The sequence below is a fragment of the Mus musculus genome, chromosome 12, assembly GCF_000001635.26.
Source record: "Mus musculus strain C57BL/6J chromosome 12, GRCm38.p6 C57BL/6J".
Classification (NCBI taxonomy): Eukaryota; Metazoa; Chordata; class Mammalia; order Rodentia; family Muridae; genus Mus; species Mus musculus.
Genome location: NC_000078.6, coordinates 5,620,486 through 5,645,265, shown reverse-complemented (window position 1 = coordinate 5,645,265; position 24,780 = coordinate 5,620,486). Strand labels below are relative to the sequence as shown.

Here is a 24,780-nt window from a genome sequence, read left to right as displayed (position 1 = left end):
GATGATGCTGCCTCCCTCCCTGCCTTTCTTTCCCAAAGCAAGATGGCTGCTGACTGTGCCTCTCATTCCTACCAAGATGAGAAAACACACCAGAGAACGTTTTTCACTGTGAGCCACACTGATAGGTACCCAAAGGCATAAACTTGCCATGAAATAGCTCCTAGACAGAGAGAGATAAACAAAGTCCAGTGTTAGTGGACCTTGTGTTTGGAGAGTCTGTGATTCAGTGAAGGATGGAGGTAAATTCTCCCAGAGCTCTGAGACCATGCTGGCAGCTCACATGAGTTAAAATCCTCATTCTGTTCTACCACAATGTTACTTGTGCCTAATGGAAATGGGAAACCTTTTATCAAAACAGCTCTGTGAGTCTACACTTTGACATTGTCACTCTGGCTCAAAATATGTAGTGATATATTCAAAACAAAGCAAAGCAAAAATACAGCCAGACTCAGACACAATAAAACAAAACAAAACAACAAACGGTTTAAGGAATCAGGACTAGAGCAGCAACTCCAAACTATAAGCTGCCCTGGCGGTAGACTGATAAGTCCCAGGGTCAGAGCAAGGCAGTGAGTACCTGAGTTCAAGTCTCCTTGCAACTAAGAAGTAGGCTCAGTGCTTAGAGCTAAGCGATCCAGCTCCTCAAACCGTCCTCCGTTGGTAGGTTTGAATGTGTGAAGTCCTCCAAGCCTCACATGGTTAAGCAGATGGTCCCCAGCTGGACCATCCCATGGAATCTTAGGGATGTGGGACTAACGCCCCCAAAATTAGGGAACTGGAGGCATAGGCTTTGAGACCTATAGCTTGCTTCCCCTTGAACCTTTTCTCTTTCCCTCTCTTCTACAGATAGAAGCTGTTCCTTCCTCCGCTAAGGAACTAGATAACCATCATTCTCCCCTGAAATCCGTTCCTTTGCAGTCACTTTGTCTTAGCAATGAGAAGAGTGACTGGCATACTCATAGATACGCACTATTTGATAAAATAGAAGGAAAGGAGGCTGCCTCGGTGTTCTTCAGAAGCTAGGAACTAGGACGGGTCATGGAGCTGAGGGGCACAGAACTACAATTCCAGAGGCGAGGAACCAACAAAGGCTTCTCCTGGCTTTTCAACACACTCTGTAATTTCTATGGTTTTACAATTGAGCTGGTGACTAAAACAGCCATTATGGTATCTCCTCAATATAACCACCAAGGTAGTGAACAAGAGAAATCAGAGATGGAACACTAAGTAATAAGAAAATACCCCTGAAAATGAGGCCATGAGTCAAAGTTCCAAACTATTTTTTAAAATATACAACAGTAAGCATGAAATGAAAAACAAAATAGATGAGTAAATAAACCCCAAACTCAGCCATGTACTGCTTTAGAGAAGCGAAGGAGCAACTGCTTATATGAATGAGTGAAAGGAGAGCCTTATTTAAAGGAGCAAAAACCTACATTGAAAAGCTCAGAGAGAAACACGAGAGTGAGCCAATGATGAATCTCACAAACAGAAACTATAGTAATGAACATAAACAATCTCTTCAAACTGATAATGGGATCAACTCTGGCCTGACTATAGAGGTGGAAGCAACCTAATAAAGGAGAGGCTGTGCTGAGTGTGGGAAAGGAAAAGAAAATAAATACAGAATAAATACCTACTCATTAGGACAGGTGAAGGGATATACTGAGAGGTACAGTGTAGGTTGAAGGAGTGCTCCAGAAGAGAACAGAGGGAATACTATAGAAGTACCATTCAGAGGCCAGTTTTTTGGAATCAGAAAAAGGAAATCTGGCTAACAAAATATCCCCACTTAGCAGGTGGGAAAGACCAAAATAAGTCTACTGCTAATGATAGTCATAATATTGAACATTGAAAGAAAATGTTAAAACTAGCTTTTTTTTTCTTTATCAAGTCAACGGCTTTTATTGTCAGTTACATGCTGTATAGAAAACGGTGTGGAGAACGGGTCAGGGTTGTACAAAAAAGGCTAGGTTCCTACATATACTATCTACACAGCTGTGGAGACGTCCCCACTCCAGGCGTAGCAGCTGCACTTGTCCAAAACCTCTTTGCCAGATGCAGCCCTGGCAGCACTTCGCACAGCCCACGGGGCAGCAGGAGCAGCAGCTTTTCTTGCAGGAGGTGCATCTGCATTGTTTGCATTTGCAGGAGCCAATGCAACAGCAGGATCTATCTGAGGCACAGGAGCAGTTGGGGTCCATGGCGAGTGGAGGCAGCAGCAGATCGATGAGAGATCGGTTTTAAGAGTTCTAGGAGCGTGATCTTAAAGCTTCATCTTTAAGACTCTCCAATGCAGACCATGAGCAAACTTGCCACAATGAACCCCAGAGCAGAAGAGAATGATACACAGTGCCAACTACTGTATAGTGCACATTATTATAGAGGAAATGAAGGCTAGAGCCGCCTTTCAGACATAAAAACAAATTGAAATGAGATGTGAGATACGATATATAGGAAAATGTTATGTGGTGGACATGAGAAGTGATCCTGTACACTACTAAATACACATTTAGTTATTATGTACTATAAAAGTACCTTCACTATTACCCTGAAATGAATTTTATAAATAACAGACTATTTCCTTCCCACATCCTCTCAGGGTAAGACTGGAAGAGAGGTGACTCCCTCGGCATCAGTGGGACACTGAATTAACAGCCCCTGTGGTCATTAGCTGCTTACAAGGTGACTGGAAAAATAAGTAAAGTAATACTATGCACACCAAGTTTCTTGCTGTCAAGAGTGGAAAGGGGTAGATTAAAATAAGCACATGATGGTGGATAACTTTTAGAGACATTGATGTATAGTGGGGGGTTGTATCAGATAGACGAATATGCTTTATGTACTTACAGTTATTGATAGGGAGAGATCCAGAGGTGTAGTTCTGTCTGCTGAGAAGTCTTAGAAACAAATTAAACCAGGAGTAATGAGCAGGTTCAGCACCAGGTCTTAGTTCCTGGAAGATGGTTGATTCCAGAGTGAGGTAAAGAATGTGTGAGACTATCTTTTGTTGGAATTAAAGAGAAAATGTCCAATGACGCAGTATCTAATAGACATGAGTCTCAAGATCTAAACTGGCAAAAGCTTAAGCACTAAAATAAATTATTTTAATGGATAGTTACCTCCTAGTGAATCCAGGAGTCCATAACTAAATGTGCAGATACACAGAAGAGAACCCAGATGTCAAGTGCCTTGTGAAATAATGCACCAAGAACACTGATTCTGCTTCACAAAGTTCTAGTCAGAGATGCAGAAGCTGAACCTATTGATGAAGAAATCTCCCAAACTCCAAACTATGAGATAATCTTATGAACCTATTGATGAATAAATGTTCCAATGCCCGAACTGTTGGACAGTCTTCTGCATAACAGACCTGTGTTCAAAGCCATCAAAGCATGACAGACAATGAAAAGCACCACACAGTGAGGAGAACTACACTTTGCAGGTGCAATGGCTGACACTGAATGGGCTCCTACAGCTAGAAAGGGCATCGCAGGGCCAAGCAGATCTGCAACTTGTGTGTATTGATGGTTTCATATTCAATGCAATGGGTACCATGGCAAACTTCAACAAATTAGGAAAAATGAGATATATATGTGCATGCCTGCATGTATGTATATGTGTGTTTACATATATACAGTTGCCCACTGGTATACAGAGTTCCATTTTCATGGTTTCTTCTACCAACTCTGGATCAAAAATATATGGTAATGAAGTATCTGTACTGAAAATTTGGTCTTTTTTTGACCCTATCATCCAACAGTAGATTATAATGGCATAATACTATCTCACAGTATTTATATTGTATTAGGTAATGTAAGCATATAGATATAGATATTACTAGGTAATATAATTTAGAGATAATTTAAAGCAAGTAGGAAGATGCAAATATCATGTCATGTATTTACCATACTGGAGGATACACAGATTTGGTTATCTAGTGAGAGTTCTGGAAGGAATATTAAGGAATGACTATATACAGAAAGAAAGAGAAAAAGAGGGAATGCTAAGGTAATATGGTGGTGTGTTTGGAGAGAAGAACACAACAGGATACTGAACCTTTGGGTGGGAAAAGGAAGACATGTAGGAGAAATCAGAATCTACTCAATTGACAAATCACTGATGGGTAATTAGCAATCTGGGCTTGAGCCAATCATGTGGCTGCCCAGGGAAAGAATGTGAATCATAAAGGTGAGTGCTCACTCTCATGAAGGCTTGAAACTTAAAGACTCACGCTTTCCACACAGCACAGATTGGCTACATGAAGCTCTCACAGTCACTCATCTGAGCCTTACCCAAGCCAGAGTCTTCCTTCAAACAGCTGATCCTAAAGTCCCCTTGCTAATCCCCTGTGAAAGCCATGGATAATATAACCTGCCTACATAATTTTATAAAATAGAAATGCTGTACCTTAGTTGTGAGCTAAAGGAGAGATCAGTTGAAATAATTTATTATACAACACACCTCTGAGTTTGTAGATGGGTATGACTAACTATGCTAGAAGGCAATCAGATCATCAGATACTCCCACCTGTGTAGAGGTAAACGTAAATTAAATACCTCAACAGGCTCATCCTTGCCATGCATGATTCCATTGCTTGGAACACTGCTTGATTCCACCAGGGGACTGACTTTTCAAACTGGAAAACTACTCTTGGTAAAGTTCTGAGCAAAATAATTACCTTACCCCATTCAACACTGCAGCAGTTTTCTTTCTTTATTTCTCTCTTCCTTCCTTTCTTTTTTTTTTTTTTTTTTTTTTTTTTTTTTTTTTTTTGGTTTTGCGAGACAGGGTTTCTCTGTGTAGCCCTGGCTGTCCTAGAACTCACTCTGTAGACCAGGCTGGCCTCAAACTCAGAAATCCGCCTGCCTCTGCCTTCCAAGTGCTGGGATTAAAGGTGTGCACCAAAGCAGCACTGATCAAACATGTGCAAAACTAAAGATCAAACATGTGCAAAACTAAACACTAGCATAATGCTCTAAATACACCGTGGTGCAGAAATACGTGGAAAAGAGTACACAATAAAACACACGTTTTACTCTGTCAATCCTTCTGAGGATGACCAACCTAGAAGCCGTGATGAAGTGGCCAGGCACTTTGTACATTCACATAAGTCCCAGAGGAGTGGGTGATGAGGAGTAAACATCATTATCAATAAGTATGGGGGACAGCTCCAATGCCAAGAGTGGCATCACCATGGGGGATCATGATTTTGCATGAACAATGTGAGAACTTTTTTGTAAATCCCTCAACAAAATCCTACCCATTCTTCTCTCAAGTTTATGCAGTGGATTGCTTTCCTGGGAAAGCCAGTACTTAACCATAATCATATACCAGACACCCTCTGGTATAAGTAGTTTAATTAAGATCTAGGCTCTGTTAACTGTCTGGTTTACTTTCTGGGTCATCTGCGGAATGCTAACGAGAGAATCCTTACAGAACAGGAGGGCCAAGGAGGAGTAGTCCCAGAATTCCTTGTAACTTGTCAATATGGGCGTCGCGGAGCTCTGGGAGTGGTCTTGTAGGTGTGTGCAATCAGAGTCCTTGGGAGCAGAATTACTGACTCTTCCATCTTTGCTCAATTTGATGTAAAATTAGAGTGTTTAACACAGTGTAGGTGTTCAAACTGCACACATATGATTGTTATTGTTTCTATAATTTTCTTTCTATAAACAAGTGGGAGAAAAAAAATCAATACCCTCCCAGCTATTTCCTGGGCCTTCGAATTCAGTCTTTATAAGACAGAAAGTGGGTGTGTCCGTCTGTGAAGATAATTTTCACCTGATAAACATTTTATTGTCAATCCTTTTGCAATCTTTAACTGAATTGTTTAAAATGCAGCAAACCCACAGCAATCTTGGCAATTAAGTTCATTAGATAGGAGTAATTACCCAAAGATAGAGACAATCAGATTGTATGCATTGATAAAGGGTCATAAAATGAGGATGCCTTGTAAATCCACTTCACAGCTAAAGTAGGGATGCCTGCTCCTCCTTTTCCAAAATACTTGGTGTCATCCTTCCACAGGCCACCAAGCTGATCTCACATTTCCATCTGGTTCCAGGATCTCTGCTACCAACTAGCTTGCACTTTTCTAGAATACAGGGATCCACAAAAGACATCCCAGTTCAGATGCCAGTGACTGCTAAAGAATGCTGCTCTAGCATGCAGATCGCCCCGGGTTTGGTCCCCAAGTACCACAACATAAACGTTATACAAATAAAAAACTTACCCTGGCCTTGTGGTATAGGAGTACACTGCTTGCTGCTGGACATAGAAAAGCGAGCCTGTAATTTCAGGAGGCAAAGGCAAGAGGGCAACAAGCTCAACATCAGGCTAGGCTACTATAGCAGCCCAAGAGACTGATGTTCCTTGTCCTACTTCCCCAGTAACCTCCTGCCTTCTGTGGGACATGAGGGCCAGTGAGGTAGGCTGCTGAACAAAGTCCCTTTTGCTAGTTTTCCTGAAACAGCTGAGCTCCAGCTGGATGCATCCAGACCTCTGGAAGACAGAGTTCCCTGATGTTCCACTTCTTCCTCTGTGTCCTTTATTTCTTCCACTCTTTCCTCCAATGTCCCCAGGCTTTGTGGGCATTGATATGGGTGTCCCATTCATGGCTGACCACTCAGCAACCTGAAACTACTGCTTATATTTCAGCAAAGACTGTGGATTTCTATCAAAAACCTCCCTGCTGGAGCCAGAACCCCAAACACTGTAGGCTACATTCAAAAGGAATTTGCCAGGGATACAACTGAGTCCCACAACACTGATTCAAAACAGATCTGTATTTCTTCATACTCAAGTTCTGGTTTTCAATATAAGTGGAAATATTCCTTTTTTCTCTTCTATGTCCAGAATTTTATTCACAGCTTGACCAGTTAGGCACAGTCTATGAATGAATATAGGGCTGAAGACACAGCCATGGTAGGATCCAGGAGGCCAGCTCTTCAAACTGACAGTCACTGTCACCCAGCTTAATGAGCATCTTCAGTGTGTGTGTGTGTGTGTGTGTGTGTGTGTGTGTGTGTGTGTGTGTGTGTATGTGTGTGTGTGCATGTGTATGTGTGTGTGTGTACATGTGTATGTATGTGAGCATGTGTATGTGAGCATGTATATGTGTGTGAGAGCATGTATATGTGTGTGTGTGCATGTGTGTGTGTTCTCATATTTGATAAAAGAGATGCCTTAAGGCTCTCTGCCTTCCCTACCCCCATTACTCTTTACACAAGGAAAATCATACACTTGTAACCTAAATCATATTGAACAAAGGAATGAATGAAATAAAGTCCTTTTGGCTGTGTTCCCGACTCTGGGAAAATAACTTGCAGCATATGTCTTCCCAGCACACTTTCTGAAATGTCTCTGTGAGATTCAGATGCTCAACGCTGAGCCCACAGACCCCCATGCCTCTCCCTCTGCGTAGAGCAGGAAGAAAGCAGGTGTCTTCACTGATACCAGTGCCAGGAAGCGAGGGGTGTAGTCATGGCAGATGTGCCAACTGACCCTGAGAGAGGGAGGAGAAATTATTGAAATAAATGAATTTTGAAAAGCCTCTCACAAATGCACAAATGCTCTCCTGCCACCCCCTCATGCTTCCGGGATGCGGCAGGTGGCATATACTGTAATTACTGCAGACCACACACAGACGCACACATGCGTAATGTCAGGGCAAATGAAGAGTATCGATGCCACTGTCACAGGAGAGCCAAATCTTCAAGACACAAAGACCGGGAGTCCACAGCCAGGATATCTTCACAACACCAGCAAATGTGCATCTGAATGACCCACCCATCTAACTACCTAGTACAGACACCATGGTCTGTAGTCACTACAAACCAAGGTGCAGCTTCACTCTTGAATCTTGATTTTAAGTCCTTAAAAATCATGTATTACACAGATATGGAGTAGTCCAGGCACCAACAAAAAAAGAGGCATAAGTAGCAGACACTGCTGGCATTCAAGTCTGCTTTGGTCACTGTTAACAGTGAGGCTGTCAGGTAAAGTTTTCTATTGAGTTCATGCCAACTGACTGATTAGGAGAGAGAGTTAAAGAATGATAGGGAAGTTCAGATATGAAGTACAGCGGACAGCCTGGGGGGTTTGTATTCACAAGAAGATAAATTTTCAGCAGCCACAGCACACTATAATCAAGGTGGTATTTTATTTTGTTTTAATGGTGTTTCTCTCCATTTACTAGAGTAAGACTTCTTAAGAAAAGGGCCCAAAAAAGTAGATGGCCTGAAGCAAAATTACTAAGCAAAGCCTTGAAAGATCGCATGTGCTCTGGGAAGAAGCTAAATGCTACAGATATTCAGGAAAACAATGGAAAATAGATGACACCATATATGATGCTTATAATTCATACAAAAGAACAATGGAGGGGCTGAAGTGTGCCCCAGTGGTAGGATGCTTGCCAAATGTGTATGGAGCCCTAGGTTCAGTCCCCAGCAAGAAAGATGCACATTAGGTATGAGCATAGCTTATATAAATAGCACACTGGGCAAGCGCAGCGGCTCAGCTAGAAAAGGTGCTTGCCCCCCACCCTCCCACCCTGATCACCTGAGTTTGGTCCCTGGAAGGAGAGAATCAATTTCCACAAATTGTCCTCTGACCTCCACACACATGTACACTGTAACACATACATGAACTGGGAAGCCACACACATAAAATAAATCAAATATATTTTTAAACCATGTTAAGAATAACAGAAATGAACAGTCACATACTATGAATATTGCAAGCCAACTGCTGCAGCTAAGTAGATGAGATTAAGTGGCCACAATAAGAGCAGCCTCCAAACACAAAAGGGCAGAGGGAAGGAATGGAGAAACCACTTCTGTGTAGTATGTGAGCAGTATCTAAGAGTAACTGTAAACATGTCTGTTAACAGTAATTCCACTCTTGAGGTCCAAGAGCTCATAGCTCCCTCCCATAACTGAAACCCTCCAGTCCAGAGGATTTGGAAACAAAAACCATATAAGCTTCCTGTGGCACCCAGGAATAGTGGTTTTAGTGCATCAGGAAAGGTCAGAGAACAGCAGTGCAACAATCTGCTGTCATCACTGAGACTCTTTTCTTGAGTATCTGGCCTTAAATACACGTATCTAACAAAACCATGGTTTTGACTTGGCTGTCCGTGAAAATGCATCATTCTACCTCCTACTATTATTCTAGATGACTAGGTCTAAAATTCTACTTCTGTTGTTTCTGAACTTTGACTCCACCAAATGGACCCTGCCCCCAAGAAAGAGACCTATGAAAGGCTTCCTGATGGAAGGACTCCCTTGCTGCTCTGCCAAGCGAACACAGTAGCTTCAAGTTCCCATTGGTAAGCACAAATGAGGCTCATGCTTGGCCCAACCCACAGAAATAACTAATGCTGACTTCAGACTTGGACGATAGAATGAGGGATGGGTGAGGAAGATGGAAGAACTGACGTGTGCTCATGCAGATTTGATAAATCCCGTGTACGAAATCTATCTGTGTCCTGAACAGACAGAAAGCATTATGGAACAAAGGAGATGAAGAAGGGTCTCTGGTCTATAAAAATCTGAGGCTAATGAGGAAGAACATTGTACTCAAGAAAACAAAACAACTCAATGCTAAATGGAAGGCCTAAACTAGGCACTCTTCACCCTAGGCATCCATTAGAGTCATTGGAATATGTAACTGAGCACAGCCTTCCTGACTTCATTCCAAAATGATTCAATCAAAGGTGGATGGAGTTCTTTCAGACTGTTCTGTGGATTTTAAATGTGCAGCCACACTGAAACAATTCTAGCTATAGAGCCTACAACACCTCAGATGTAAAGATTCCCGGAGATGAGCAACACTCAGGGAAGGTACTGGGTATGTCACAAAAGTACAGGTGGGGAAGGGAAAGATGACCAAGGTTATGCTTGCTCATGGAAGCCTTGAACACCAAGCTCAACTGTGTGCACTTGCTGTAGTAGGCAGTAGGTGATGGGAGGCCCACATCTCCAAGGTCTAGCTCCATATGCACAGCATGATTCTCTCCACAAAGCACTTTCTACCACGGTCTTTTCTGGTGCTTTCCACAACAATATCAGGTAGGCAAGCAGGGAAAACAAACATATCCATTTTTCAATGAGGAAATGGAGGATCGAGGAGTTTGAGTGACTCTGTAAGAGTGGTGTTTTCAGAACATTAGCCCAGTGATAGCATGCAGTGTGAATTACAGTGTGGACGAGAGAATTCCAGGATACCCCTTAGAAGACAGGTACCTTGCTGCAAATGGGAGGTAATATCAATCCATGGCATGGCAGAAGCCTTGGGAAACACAGCAGAGAGAGGAGCTAAGAGCCACCTTCCTGCTATGTATCCCTCTATTTGCCTTTGGTACCTGGGCACCAATGTTTAACACAGTAGGGTAAAGATAGAGTACCACAGTCTGCATTATGAAGTTGGAGGCTGCACAACAGAAAGGGTGGACACATAGAGCAGATAGGACTGAGAGAAATTGGTTTTTCAGCAAGAGGCGTCTGCCGATGCAATCTAATCTGAGGGATAGAAACAAGCGTCGTTATGTAGACTGTACTTGGTTGAAAAGTATTATCCTTCTTCCTCTTATATGATTGGCTTATTAGTGAATTTTCAAAAATTATACGAGAATCTTCTCATTTCATGGCTTTCAGAAGCCAGTCAGTCCACAGAGAGCAGGATTCTGCCCAAACACTGGCATTGGCAGTCTGCTTCTGTGCAAACTTCCTCTATTCTAGGATAGCCTGGGCTGGGTGGATGACTACATCTTATCCTGGCACTTTGATGAAGTTAGACCCATGGCTTCTAACTTCGCTGTTAGAGGAAAAGCATATGGGATCCATCTTTATTCCTAAACTTATCAAGTGTTCAGCACCATAGCTGACACAAGGGAACCCATCCACTGGAGTGCTTCCTCAAAGACCCCAAGAAGTGACATCACCATCAGAGGAAGGAAACAGAGAGTCTCGGCATAAGTCTCGTGACACTGGCTGCCTCCAGGTGGGCTTTCATCCTTTTGTGGTCACATGAGGTAAAGGGCTGGTGACAACACTCCAAAGATTTCAGCAGCTTAATTAGTCTGCCCACATGCCCAGTGAGTGAGACTGCCTCTGAGTCAGCTCTAGGATCAATTCTGCCAAATACCATGAGGCACAAGAGAGGCCAGATTCTGCAGGCATCTTGTTTAGTTACACTCTGTTGCTTCTATCAAATGCATTCATCCGGGCAGCCCAATAAAAGACTGGCAGACTCTGTTCTGTGATGTTTACAACTCTAAGAAATTACAAAAGCCAAGACAAATTATTTTAATATCTTTTACCTTGTTAAAAGGCTTAACAATCCCAGGGATTCCATGATGCACCTTTAAAAGACAAAGGTGGCAAAAGGATCTTTCTTACCCAATTTTGTAACTCAAATTCCTTCAATAAGGTTAAACCCTATGTCATTTAGAGATCAAGGGCCAATGTTCATTTTCAACTGTCTCTAAGTCTGTAGATTGAACTGATAAATTTATATATTTTGTTTTCCTTTGAGAGTGAAGCTTTTTATGAGATCTTGAACTAATCTGAGCAATCTTGGTCATCCAGACACTGCAGCTACCATCTTGTTATGATCAGAAGGGGAAAAATGTCTTTCTCCATATTGGATCATAAGCTTTGTTTGCCATATCACTGCCGTGTCCCTGGGACTTTGAACCCACTGGATGTCCTAAGAAAGGGCATAGCAGAAGTACATGTTCAACCAGTTAAATCATATGATAGGTTGAGAAAACACAAACACATATTTTTTGTTAATATGATTTAAAAAACCAATTTCTACTGTTAGTATTTGTTTCAGTAATTTGGTCCCACTTAGCCTCAGCTATCATTTCAAAGATCCCATTTTTGCCCACTCTGTGGAGATATAAATGAACTTGGCTAGTATTCAACCAGCTAAATGAAGCTCCAACAAGCTAAGTATTACCGAAGGCAGGTAGTGGGTAGGTTTATATTATGACTAGGATATTAACTATCCACCCAAAAGCTTATGTGCTGAAGGCTTGATGCCCAGATGATGGAGGCATTGGTAGGAAGTAGAGACCTTAGGAGGTAGAAATTCGATGGAGAAAGCAGGTCATTGGACAAAAGTGCCTTTGGATAGGGTTGGGGAATCTAGGCCCTCTCTCTCTTTTCTTCCCTTCTGCTATGAATTACTTCTATCACCATGATATTGATATTCTAGTTCATTGTAATTCAAAGGAACAACTGAGCCAAACACAAATCTTTCCTCCTTTAAGTTAATTTATCTTTGGTTTTTTTGTCACAGTAGTGGAAAACACACACACCACACACACACACACACACACACACACACACACACACACACACCTTACAATGAGGCAATGAAGTCATTTGCTCATTAACTCCTCTGTTTAAAGAATATGCAACACACCACACCAGAAATGGTTTCTGAGGCTGGAGTTCAGCAGGGATTCAAACAAGTGTCTTGTGCTCAAGAAGCCTATGCTCCAATGATAGATGGCCTAAGGAGAAATAACCATGTATACAAAATGAAGTGACGGTGTTTGCTCTGAGAAAAGATAAAGATATATCAAAGTATAGGCAGTGATAGATAGTCTGATGAGATAACAGTTGGGTAGAGATCTGAAAAAGGTAACGAGATAGACAATGTTAAAATCTGAAAAGTCATACTTCCATGAGGGAAGAACCCCTGATTCCAGGGCCAAGACAGGAGATTAAACCATCTGTCAAGTGAGCAAAGACAAGACTTGAGCAGTTGAAAAGCAGTGGATACATAGAGGAAGCAAAACTGGGGACAGGACAGATGTTAGGAGGGGAATGCCTACAGTGAGCTTCATTGTTGATGTGATAGAAAAGTATCGAGGAGGCCATTGTTGGATATAAGCTTGGTACTGTTCATGGAAGCTGCTTTGGAAAACGGAACAGATTGTGCATGACCAGGAACAGGTACTGGAAGCCCAGGCTAGAGGCCCCTTGCTGGTTCCTGCTACTTCCTTTGTGTCATCTTCCCAACTCAGCTGTAGCCTGTTCCAGGGCAGACTGTTCCTGTCTACCAGGAAACCCTGCTGCTTGGCTCCAAATAACCTTCTAAAGCCAAAAATACAACTCCCTGCATCTCCCAACTGCTATGTTCTTTTCCTTTGCAACTCTACCAAATAGATCCCAGACCACCATTTGCCTGGCTTTATTCCTGTCCTCAAGCATTCAATCTGTCTGCTTCCATGGTCAAATTTTCTTCCCATGGTGCTATCCTAGCTAACCAATCTTCCACACTGATTCTTGTGAAGGTATAAATGGCAGGGGTAATCTCAAAACCTGCTCAGTACTTATTACAAAAGCATGGATCTCTGGTAACTTCAATTCAGAAATCTCAATAGATATCATATGTGGTATTGAAAGGGTATTGGGCCATTCATAATATAAAAGAAAATTTTAACAAAAAATGAGAACACATATTATATGGCTTTTCCTGGGAGGATATGAACAAATGTCTCTTCATCCTAGATAAGGCCCCAAGGACAGGCCAAAGGAAAGATTCCACCTAAGCCTCAATCAATTAAACAAGTAAGCCTACCCAGGTCACTTACAGGGTCAGGGGTTACTTCCAGAAGCACAGTGACTTAAGGGCAGCTATGTCATCAAGAAGTCCATTGCCAACATAAGTGATACTTCCTGAGCACTCTGCCCCTGTAGCTCCCTCTAATTTTTAGACAGTCTGTCAGTCCGAATCTCTTCTCTGAAACCATCACTACTTGTGTAGTCTTGGAGAGGAGCCTTGTGAAACGTCTCAATTTCAGGAGCTTCCTGAGACTTCTAAGTTGATTTACTTCCAGAGTCTTAAAAAACCATCACCCCATGAAGGGATGCTGCAGATTTCAGTAAAGAGCTACACAACCACATTGAGTTTAATTCTGACATAATTTCAGGTACACCCAGTCCTTTAGATGGCAAGGTGATAAAGGGTTCTCTCACTGAAACAACTAACTCGCTTTAAGAACTGAAGCCTCCAAAATAGGTTTGGGTTTGTCTCAAATTATAAAACTACAAAATATATCACAAATGCCTGAAGTGATGCTGATAAACTCTCATCACTTTTATTGTTTCTGAGACTTTTAGAAGCATCTTCTACTTCGCTTATGTTCTCTTCCCCTTTGTGAAATCTATCTCCCATGACTCAAAGCTAAAAATGGCTTCTAAGGTCAGGTCTCTAGGGCATAAGCAGATATAATCCACAGACTCACATTTTCATTTCCCTAACCAGTGGACATAACTGCTAAAAGAGATATGACGTAGCTTGGAAAAATACTGCTTTATAGGTCTCCATGTCAATGAAATGAACCATTTAAGCCAAATGAAAAGTATAAAGGCAGGTTTATTGAGAGACAGATCCCCAGCAAGTTCACCATTCTCATGGGTGGAGGTCAATAAAATCACTTATCCAGGCTAAAACAATGGAGGTTTATGAGGTTTGGGCAGGGGGTGTGAGCTAGGAGCTGGGATTTTTGCCCATATAAGGTAAAAAAGCTGAGCCCCTGGGCAGGCACTCATGGGTAGGCAGCTAGAGGTCAGAGAGAGCAAGAGATGAAGCGTTAACATAGAATTTTCTTCTTGTGGGCAGCGTTGGGATAAGAAGAGCAAACCATGTTTCTTAGATTGTACAGGGAATGAGCAAGGGTTCCAATCAAACACCGATCCCTCCCTTGATGTGTTGACCCCTAACACCAGTGATTGAGCATGCCATGATGCCTTTGAATTCTACACGTTTGTACACAATCAGCAGGTAAACAACTAAGAATTTTTGATTTATGTAAGTTATGTGTTATATTTTTGAAGTACTCTGCTCTCACCTCCAAGAATCCTGTCCCTTCCAAGCACTCAGAAAGAAAAGGAAGGCTGGGCCCAGGGGTCTGCAGCCCGAAGAATAGTAGTACCGACAAAGCAGCAGATCAAATACTTTTGACATTTCATACGCAGAAAACAAACTGTTCAGTAAACTCGGTGAATGACAGGTGCTACCCGGATGCCACCCATTAAATAATTAAAATGAAGTAGAAATTAAAAGTAAACAGTGGGAATGACTTGAAACACACACAACTGAAGGAAGCAGAAAGAGTGACTGGGGAATGGGAAGGAAGTAAAATTAGATCTGAGGCATTTCTGAATTCAATTGTGTCAAGATTAACTGGCTGCCTTTCTCCCATTGTCAGCATGAAATAAACACTATCTGAAATGGAGAAATCCTGTAAGTAAATGTAATCCTAACTCAGCAGCCACAGTGACACTTCTGATGGACAGGTAGGTGCCCAGTGTTTACTGATGAAAAAAAGATGGGCAGATATAAAGTGAGATACAATGAAAGAGAAATAACATAGCTTTGTAATGGTCAGTGGATGCTGTGTAATGAACAATCACAGGCTCAGGTCCCGAGGCAGACAAATATTTCTTAAATTTATAGGTGTGCTATGAATTTGTTAACCTGTTTTGGGTTTGGATAGAGAACTCTGGTATATACTGAAGAGCAGTCAGTGTTTGAAATATCACAAATTTGAGCTCTGATATGTTTTATTCCTGCTTAATCTGGGACCTAGGCTAGAATGGCAATATCAATCCAAAAGAAACTTGCATCATACTGATGATAGGTAGAGCTATCAAGAAGGTGAGAAGAGGGGCTAGAGAGAGGATTCAGTGAAAAGAGTATGTGATGCATCCAAGCATGGCAACCAAGATCAAATTTCTGGCACTTCAGTGAAAATCCAAACAAAGTTATGTGTGTCTGTAACCCAACAAAGGTAGAAATGTGGGGCAGCAATGAGCAGATCCTAAGAGCCCACTGGTCAGGCAACCTAGCTAAAATGGTGACATTTATTACTTTGTGATACCAATAGCCATCTATGTGGACTTAAAGCACACTTAAAAGGAGTTCATTCCTGCCTAGTACTGTAAAGCCAGTAGGGCTGGGCCCTACATGATAGCACACTACTACAGTTTTTCTAAGGCGGTATAATTCCCAACTTCATTCTAAATAATTAGACCTACATCCACAGGCAGGCGTAAATTTTATTCCCCATCACTGAAGCTCCTTTTAATCTTTTTTTTTTTTTCAGCAGATGGCAATTACTAGAGAAATCCACAACTGCTCAAAATGCAAAGAACAAATGACCATGGGGTGCCCGGCTACAATACAAACACTATACCTGAGGTTCAGGGACTATCACAGGAGAAGGGACACATACACTGTGAAAGCCATAGGACCAAAGTGTCTCTTGTGAGATAGTCTTTCTTTACATGACAGGGAAGCTGCCCCCATGAAATCTCAACAATATAACCATTGTGTTTAGGTCTAAACAACAAGACCTAAACAATCACAATGCCAACTGACTTGTAATGGATGAGGAAATTTTTTAATATCTCCATCCCTACAAGAATATTTATAGGCAATTAATGGATGCTAAGAGATAAGGCCTCCTTCTGGGACAAGTCTCTAATAGGTTATCCTATCCCAAATGGTCAGCCCTAAGCACATACACATAGAAGAATCTCTGCAGATAGTATTTCTCTTTCTCTCTCCCTCTCTTCCCACCACTGCCCCCACCCCGTGTGTGTGTTACTAAAAATTATAGAAAAGGTCATGAATTTGAGAGGGAAGGAGCACAAAACAAATAGGAGGAACAAGAGAGAGGTAGAAATTATGTAAATAAAGCATCCACAGATTAAATTCTCAAAAATTTTAACTCTAAAACAAGAGAAAATTTGGGGAGATCTGTATCTGTATTTTTGGAACTATGTCTCTTAAAATATACAAATATGAGATAGACAAAAGGAAACCCAGCTGAGGTGAGATAGTTTTTGCTCAGTCCAGCAAGTTAATTTTCTTTTCTAAAAGCAAACGAATCTGGGGCTGGAGAGCTGACTTGTCAGTTAAAAGCATTGCTGCTCTTGCAGCAGACCTGAGTTTGAAGCCTGCACTCACATCAAGCAGCGCATAATCACCTACAAGTCCAGCCCCCTGCTTCATATGCCTCCAGCATCCATGGATACTGCATTTACATAGTCACACAGGACCCAGACATGGGCACAGGCACAGACACAGACATACACTTAAAAATATTAAAATGTATCTTTCTAAAAAGCATATACTATATATATAAATATATATATACATATATATATAAACTTTCTAAAAAGGCAGAAAAGAATAATCTAAAGTACCTACAGAGTAGAGCATATTATAGAATATCCTAGATAAAATCTGAAATCACTAGACACATTTAAATGCAACAAAATGAAGGCAGACCCTGGGATTACAGAGTGGATGTTGACATTTAAGGAAAAAATTACTTTAAATCAGCTATTATAACTGTGCTCAAATGAATAAAGAACTGCATTCACCAAGTAATTAAAAACAGAAAGACTCCCATAAGAAAAGGACTATAAAAACACATGAAATTACAAAATTGAAAATTTAAGTTATCTGAAGCAAAGTGCAGATACTCCTTAACTTAGGACAATGTTGCATGTATTAAATACCATGTATGTAAATTGACAATACAAGAACCTGATAATGTCTGGGGCTGGGGTGGCATATGCATTTAATCCCAGAACTCAGGAGGAAGAAGCAGAAAGATATCTATGAGTTTAAGGCCAGCCTGGTTTACAGAGCTAGTTCCACAACTGCCAGAGTAGAGTTACAGAGAAACACTGTCTCAGAAAAACAAAACAAAATAAACAAAAACCAACAAAAAACAAATAAGTCCCTAATATAACTAAGTAAACACTACACCTTAGCAATATAATAGAGCACAGAACGCTGACTATTAACCTAGAGGATGCTATGGCTGCCTCAAATATGTGGCTCCCTGCACCACAGAGTCTGGTAAAAAGGGGACTAGAAAGCACACTGCACAGTATCCACTAAATTACTACATATAACTTGTGGACCATTATAAATCTGAAAGTGTATAAACCAGGGACAATCAGTCCATGCTCACTGGGTGGAGTTAACAGGATCACAGAGAAAATCCTACAGAGACGATTGGAAAAGATACTAAAACAACTACATTAGAGACTATATGCTCAGTATAAAAAAAATCAATTGTATTGCATTTGCTAGCAATAAGTAACCATCTTTTAAAAAATTCTAAAACAATACAATTTACAGCAGCAAATAAAAATATGGAATTCTTTTTTTTTCTTTTTTCTTTTTTCTTTTTTCCATTTTTTATTAGGTATTTAACTCATTTACATTTCCAATGCTATACCAAAAGTCCCCCATATCCACTCACCCCGAAAATCTATACCCAGATTTAAAAACATTTCTCATGATGATGATAGAGGACATCAAGAAGGACTTTCAAAAGTCACTTAAAGAATTACAGGAGAGCACTGCTAAAGAGTTACAGGCCCTTAAAGAAAAGCAGGAAAACACAACCAAACAGGTAGAAGCCCTTTAAAAAACAGGAAAACACAACCAAAAACGTGATGGAAATGAACAAAACCATACTAGAACTAAAACGGGAAGTAGACACAATAAAGAAAACCCAAAGCGAGGCAACGCTGGAGATAGAAACCCTAGGAAATAGATCTGGAACCATAGAGGCAAGCATCAGCAACAGAATACAAGAAATGGAAGAGAGAATCTCAGGTGCAGAAGATTCCATAGAAAACATCGACACAAAAGTCAAAGAAAATACAAAATGCAAAAGGATCCTAACTCAAAACATCCAGGAAATCCAGGACACAATGAGAAGACCAAACCTACAGATAATAGGAATTGATGAGAATGAAGATTTTCAACTTAAAGGGCCAGCTAATATCTTCAACAAAATAATAGAAGAAAACTTCCCAAACATAAAGAAAGAGATGCCCATGATCATACAAGAAGCCTACAGAACTCCAAATAGACTGGACCAGAAAAGAAATTCCTCCCGACACATAATAATCAGAACAACAAATGCACTAAATAAAGATAGACTATTAAAAGCAGTAAGGGAGAAAGGTCAAGTAACATATAAAGGAAGGCCTATCAGAATTACACCAGACTTTTCACCAGAGACTATGAAAGCCAGAAGAGCCTGGACAGATGTTATACAGACACTAAGAGAACACAAATGCCAGCCCAGGCTACTATACCCGGCCAAACTCTCAATTACCATAGATGGAGAAACCAAAGTATTCCACGACAAAAACAAATTCACACAATATCTTTCCACGAATCCAGCCCTTCAAAGGATAATAACAGAAAAGAAGCAATACAAGGACAGAAATCACGCCCTAGAACAAGCAAGAAAGTAATCCCTCAACAAACCAAAAAGAAGACAGCCACAAGAACAGAATGCCAACTCTAACAACAAAAATAAAAGGAAGCAACAATTACTTTTCCTTAATATCTCTTAATATCAATGGACTCAATTCCCCAATAAAAAGACATAGACTAACAGACTGGCTACACAAACAGGACCCAACATTCTGCTGCTTACAGGAAACCCATCTCAGGGAAAAAGACAGATACTACCTCAGAGTGAAAGGCTGGAAAACAATTTTCCAAGCAAATGGTCTGAAGAAACAAGCTGGAGTAGCCATTCTAATATGGAATAAAATCGAAGTCCAACCCAAAGTTATCAAAAATGACAAGGAGGGACACTTCATACACATCAAAGGTAAAATCCTCCAAGAGGAACTCTCAATTCTGAATATCTACGCACCAAATGCAAGGGCAGCCACATTCATTAAAGACACTTTAGTAAAGCTCAAAGCACACATTGCACCTCACACAATAATAGTGGGAGACTTCAACACACCACTTTCATCAATGGACAGATCGTGGAAACAGAAACTAAACAGGGACACAGTGAAACTAACAGAAGTTATGAAACAAATGGACCTGTCAGATATCTACAGAACATTTTATCCTAAAACAAAAGGATATACCTTCTTCTCAGCACCTCACGGGACCTTCTCCAAAATTGAACATATAATTAGTCACAAAACAGGCCTCAACAGATACAAAAATTTTGAAATTGTCCCATGTATCCTATCAGACCACCAGGGCCTAAGACTGATCTTCAAAAACAAGATAAATAATGGAAAGCCAACATTCACGTGGAAACTGAACAACACTCTTCTCAATGATACCTTGGTCAAGGAAGGAATAATGAAAGAAATTAAAGACTTTTTAGAGTTTAATGAAAATGAAGCCACAACGTACCCAAACCTTTGGGACACAATGAAAGCATTTCTAAGAGGGAAACTCATAGCTCTGAGTGCCTCCAAGAAGAAACGGGAGAGAGCACATACTAGCAGCTTGAGAACACATCTAAAAGCCCTAGAAAAAAAGGAAGCAAATTCACCCAAGAGGAGTAGACGGCAGGAAATAATCAAACTCAGGGGTGAAATCAACCAAGTTGAAACAAGAAGAACTATTCAAAGAATTAACCAAATGAGGAGTTGGTTCTTTGAGAAAATCAACAAGATAGATAAACCCTTAGCTAGAACACTAGAGGGCACAGGGACAAAATCCTAATTAACAAAATCAGAAATGAAAAGGGAGACATAACAACAGATCCTGAAGAAACCCAAAACACCATCAGATCCTTCTACAAAAGGCTATACTCAACAAAACTATAAAACCTGGATGAAATGGACAAATTTCTGGACAGATACCAGGTACCAAAGTTGAATCAGGATCAAGTTGACCATCTAAACAGTCCCATATCCCCTAAAGAAATAGAAGCAGTTATTAATAGTCTCCCAGCCAAAAAAAAGCCCAGGACCAGACGGGTTTAGTGCAGAGTTCTATCAGACCTTCAAAGAAGATCTAATTCCAGTTCTGCACAAACTATTTCACAAAATAGAAGTAGAAGGTACTCTACCCAACTCATTTTATGAAGCCACTATTACTCTGATACCTAAACCACAGAAAGATCCAACAAAGATAGAGAACTTCAGACCAATTTCTCTTACGAATATCGATGCAAAAATTCTCAATAAAATTCTCGCTAACCGAATCCAAGAACACATTAAAGCAATCATCCATCCTGACCAAGTAGGTTTTATTCCAGGGATGCAGGGATGGTTTAATATATGAAAATCCATCAATGTAATCCATTATATAAACAAACTCAAAGACAAAAACCACATGATCATCTCGTTAGATGCAGAAAAAGCATTTGACAAGGTCCAACACCCATTCATGATAAAAGTTTTGGAAAGATCAGGAATTCAAGGCCCATACCTAAACATGATAAAAGCAATCTACAGCAAACCAGTAGCCAACATCAAAGTATATGGAGAGAAGCTGGAAGCAATCCCACTAAAATCAGGGACTAGACAAGGCTGCCCACTTTCTCCCTACCTTTTCAACATAGTACTTGAAGTATTAGCCAGAGCAATTCGACAACAAAAGGAGATCAAGGGGATACAAATTGGAAAAGAGGAAGTCAAAATATCACTTTTTGCAGATGATATGATAGAATATATAAGTGACCCTAAAAATTGCACCAGAGAACTCCTAAACCTGATAAACAGCTTCGTTGAAGTAGCTGGATATAAAATAAACTCAAACAAGTCAATGGCCTTTCTCTACACAAAGAATAAACAGGCTGAGAAAGAAATTAGGGAAACAACACCCTTCTCAATAGTCACAAATAATATAAAATATCTCAGCGTGACTCTAACTAAGGAAGTGAAAGATCCGTATGATAAAAACTTCAAGTCTCTGAAGAAAGAAATTAAAGAAGATCTCAGAAGATGGAAAGATCTCCCATGCTCATGGATTGGCAGGATCAACATTGTAAAAACAGCTATCTTGCCAATAGCAATCTACAGATTCAATGCAATCCCCATCAAAATTCCAACTCAATTCTTCAACGAATTGGAAGGAGCAATTTGCAAATTTGTCTGGAATAACAAAAAACCTAGGATAGCAAAAAGTCTTCTCAAGGATAAAAGAACTTCTGGCGGAATCACCATGCCAGACCTAAAGCTTTACTACAGAGCACTTGTGATAAAAACTGCATGGTACTGGTATAGAGACAGACAAGTAGACCAATGGAATAGAATTGAAGACCCAGAAATGAACCCACACACCTATGGTCACTTGATCTTCGACAAGGGAGCTAAAACCGTCCAGTGGAAGAAAGACAACATTTTCAACAAATGGTGCTGGCACAACTGTTGTTATCATGTAGAAGAATTCGAATCGATCCATACTTATCTCCTTGTACTAAGGTCAAATCTAAGTGGATCAAGGAACTTCACATAAAACCAGAGACACTGAAACTTTAGAGGAGAAAGTGGGGAAAAGCCTTGAAGATATGGGCACAGGGGAAAAATTCCTGAACAGAATAGCAATGGCTTGTGCTGTAAGATCGAGAATTGACAAATGGGACCTAAGGAAACTCCAAAGTTTCTGCAAGGCAAAAGACGCCTTCAATAAGACAAAAAGACCACCAACAGATTGGGAAAGGATCTTTACCTATCCTAAATCAGATAGGGGACTAATATCCAACATATATAAAGAACTCAAGAAGGTGGACTTCAGAAAATCAAATAACCCCATTAAAAATGGGGCTCAGAACTGAACAAAGAATTCTCACCCGAGGAATATCAAATGGCAGAGAAGCACCTGAAAAAATGTTCAACATCCTTAATCATCAGGGAAATGCAAATCAAAACAACCCTGAGATTCCACCTCACACCAGTCAGAATGGCTAAGATCAAAAATTCAGGTGACAGCAGATGCTGGCGTGAATGTGGAGAAAGAGGAACACTCCTCCATTATTGGTGGGATTGCAGGCTTGTACAACCACTCTGGAAATCAGTCTGGCAGTTCCTCAGAAAATTGGACATAGTACTACCGGAGGATTCAGCAATACCTCTCCTGGGCATATATCCAGAAGATGCCCCAACTGGTAAGAAGGACATATGCTCCACTATCTTCATAGCAGCCTTATTTATAATAGCCAGAAGCTGGAAAGAACCCAGATGCCCCTCAACAGAGGAATGGATACAGAAAATGTGGTACATCTACACAATGGAGTACTACTCAGCTATTAAAAAGAATGAATTTATGAAATTCCTAGCCAAATGGATGGACCTGGAGGGCATCATCCTGAGTGAGGTAACACATTCACAAAGGAACTCACACAATATGTACTCACTGATAAGTGGATATTAGCCCCAAACCTAGGATACCCAAGATATAAGATACAATTTCCTAAACACATGAAACTCAAGAAAAATGAAGACTGAAGTGTGGACACTATGCCCCTCCTTAGACGTGGGAACAAAACACCCATGGAAGGAGTTACAGAGACAAAGTTTGGAGCTGAGATGAAAGGATGGACCATGTAGAGACTGCCATATCCAGGGATCCACCCCATAATCAGCATCCAAACGCTGACACCATTGCAAGATTTTATTGAAAGGACCCAGATGTAGCTGTCTCTTGTGAGACTATGCCGGGGCCTAGCAAACACAGAAGTGGATGCTCACAGTCAGCTAATGGATGGATCACAGGGCTCCCAATGGAGGAGCTAGAGAAAGAACCCAAGGAGCTAAAGGGATCTGCAACCCTATAGGTGGAATAACATTATGACCTAACCCGTACCCCGGAGCTCTTGACTCTAGCTGCATATGTATCAAAAGATGGCCTAGTCGGCCAACACTGGAAAGAGAGACCCATTGGACACGCAAACTTTATATGCCCCAGTACAGGGGAACGCCAGGGCCAAAAAGGGGGAGTGGGTGGGTAGGGGAGTAGGGGTGGGTGGGTATGGGGGACTTTTGGTATAGCATTGGAAATGTAAATGAGCTAAATACCTAATAAAAAATGGGGAAAAAAAGATGTTAATCCTCTTAAAAACAATCTATAAATTCAACATGAGCCCACCCAAAGAACTGTAGAAGGTTTAAAGTAAAATTTTAATTGTGGAATCTTACAAAAATAGCTCAGTTGAGAGAAGATCTAAATTTTGTATAAGAACTTAAAGATTATAAAATATCAAAATAATTTTTTAAAAGAACAAAATTGAATGGCTCACACTTCCAGGTCCCAAAGGAAGGTATAGAATTCAGATTTTTGTTGCTATAAGGAAATAGCTGATATAATCAAGTTAAGGGAATGAAAGGTTCATTGTAGCTCACAATTTTGAAGTCTAAAATTCATGGCCAATGCTTCCCATTATTTTGGGGTGTTTAGTAAGGTAGCCCACTATAGTATGACATTCATGGTAAAGCAAAGCTCTAGGGGAAGAGACAGGCATCCCATATCTCTTTTCTGGGTGGTATCCTATACAATGACTTTAAACCTCTCAAAGGGCATCCTTTAAAGGTTTCCAGCCCCTCCTATTTCCAAGCTGTTAATAAAGCCTTTATTTGACACATGTTTTGACACATGTGTTGGAGGGACATTCCATCCCCAAAACTATAACATAAAGCTATAATAATAAAAGAGACAGTACAGCAGGCACAACATGACAAATGCATCCACAGAATGCCCTAGATTATCCAGGGAGAGATCTGCACATATATTATCACATATTGTAGACAAACTGTAAAGTGATCCCAGAGAGATAGTCTTCCCTACAAAGTTGATTACATCATTAGACCTCAGCATGCTACTATTAAGTAGTCAATTGATTCTAGTCCATCGGCCCTATAAACTTAAGCATAAAAATGGTACATAAGAATAAAACCTAAAGTTATAATTCTCTTAGAAAAGAAAGTATCAAAAGTTTTTATTTACCTTAGCAATGGCATA

General features: G+C 40.6%; 1 long non-coding RNA gene and 1 pseudogene across 1 annotated transcript in view; both read right to left on the bottom strand.

The window, feature by feature from the left end:
- Gm32398 overlaps positions 1–24,780 on the bottom strand; it is an 86,196-nt gene that overhangs the window by 39,858 nt on the left and 21,558 nt on the right. The gene's annotated exons all lie outside the window — the stretch shown is intronic.
- Gm40238 lies at positions 1,889–7,038 on the bottom strand (annotated as a pseudogene).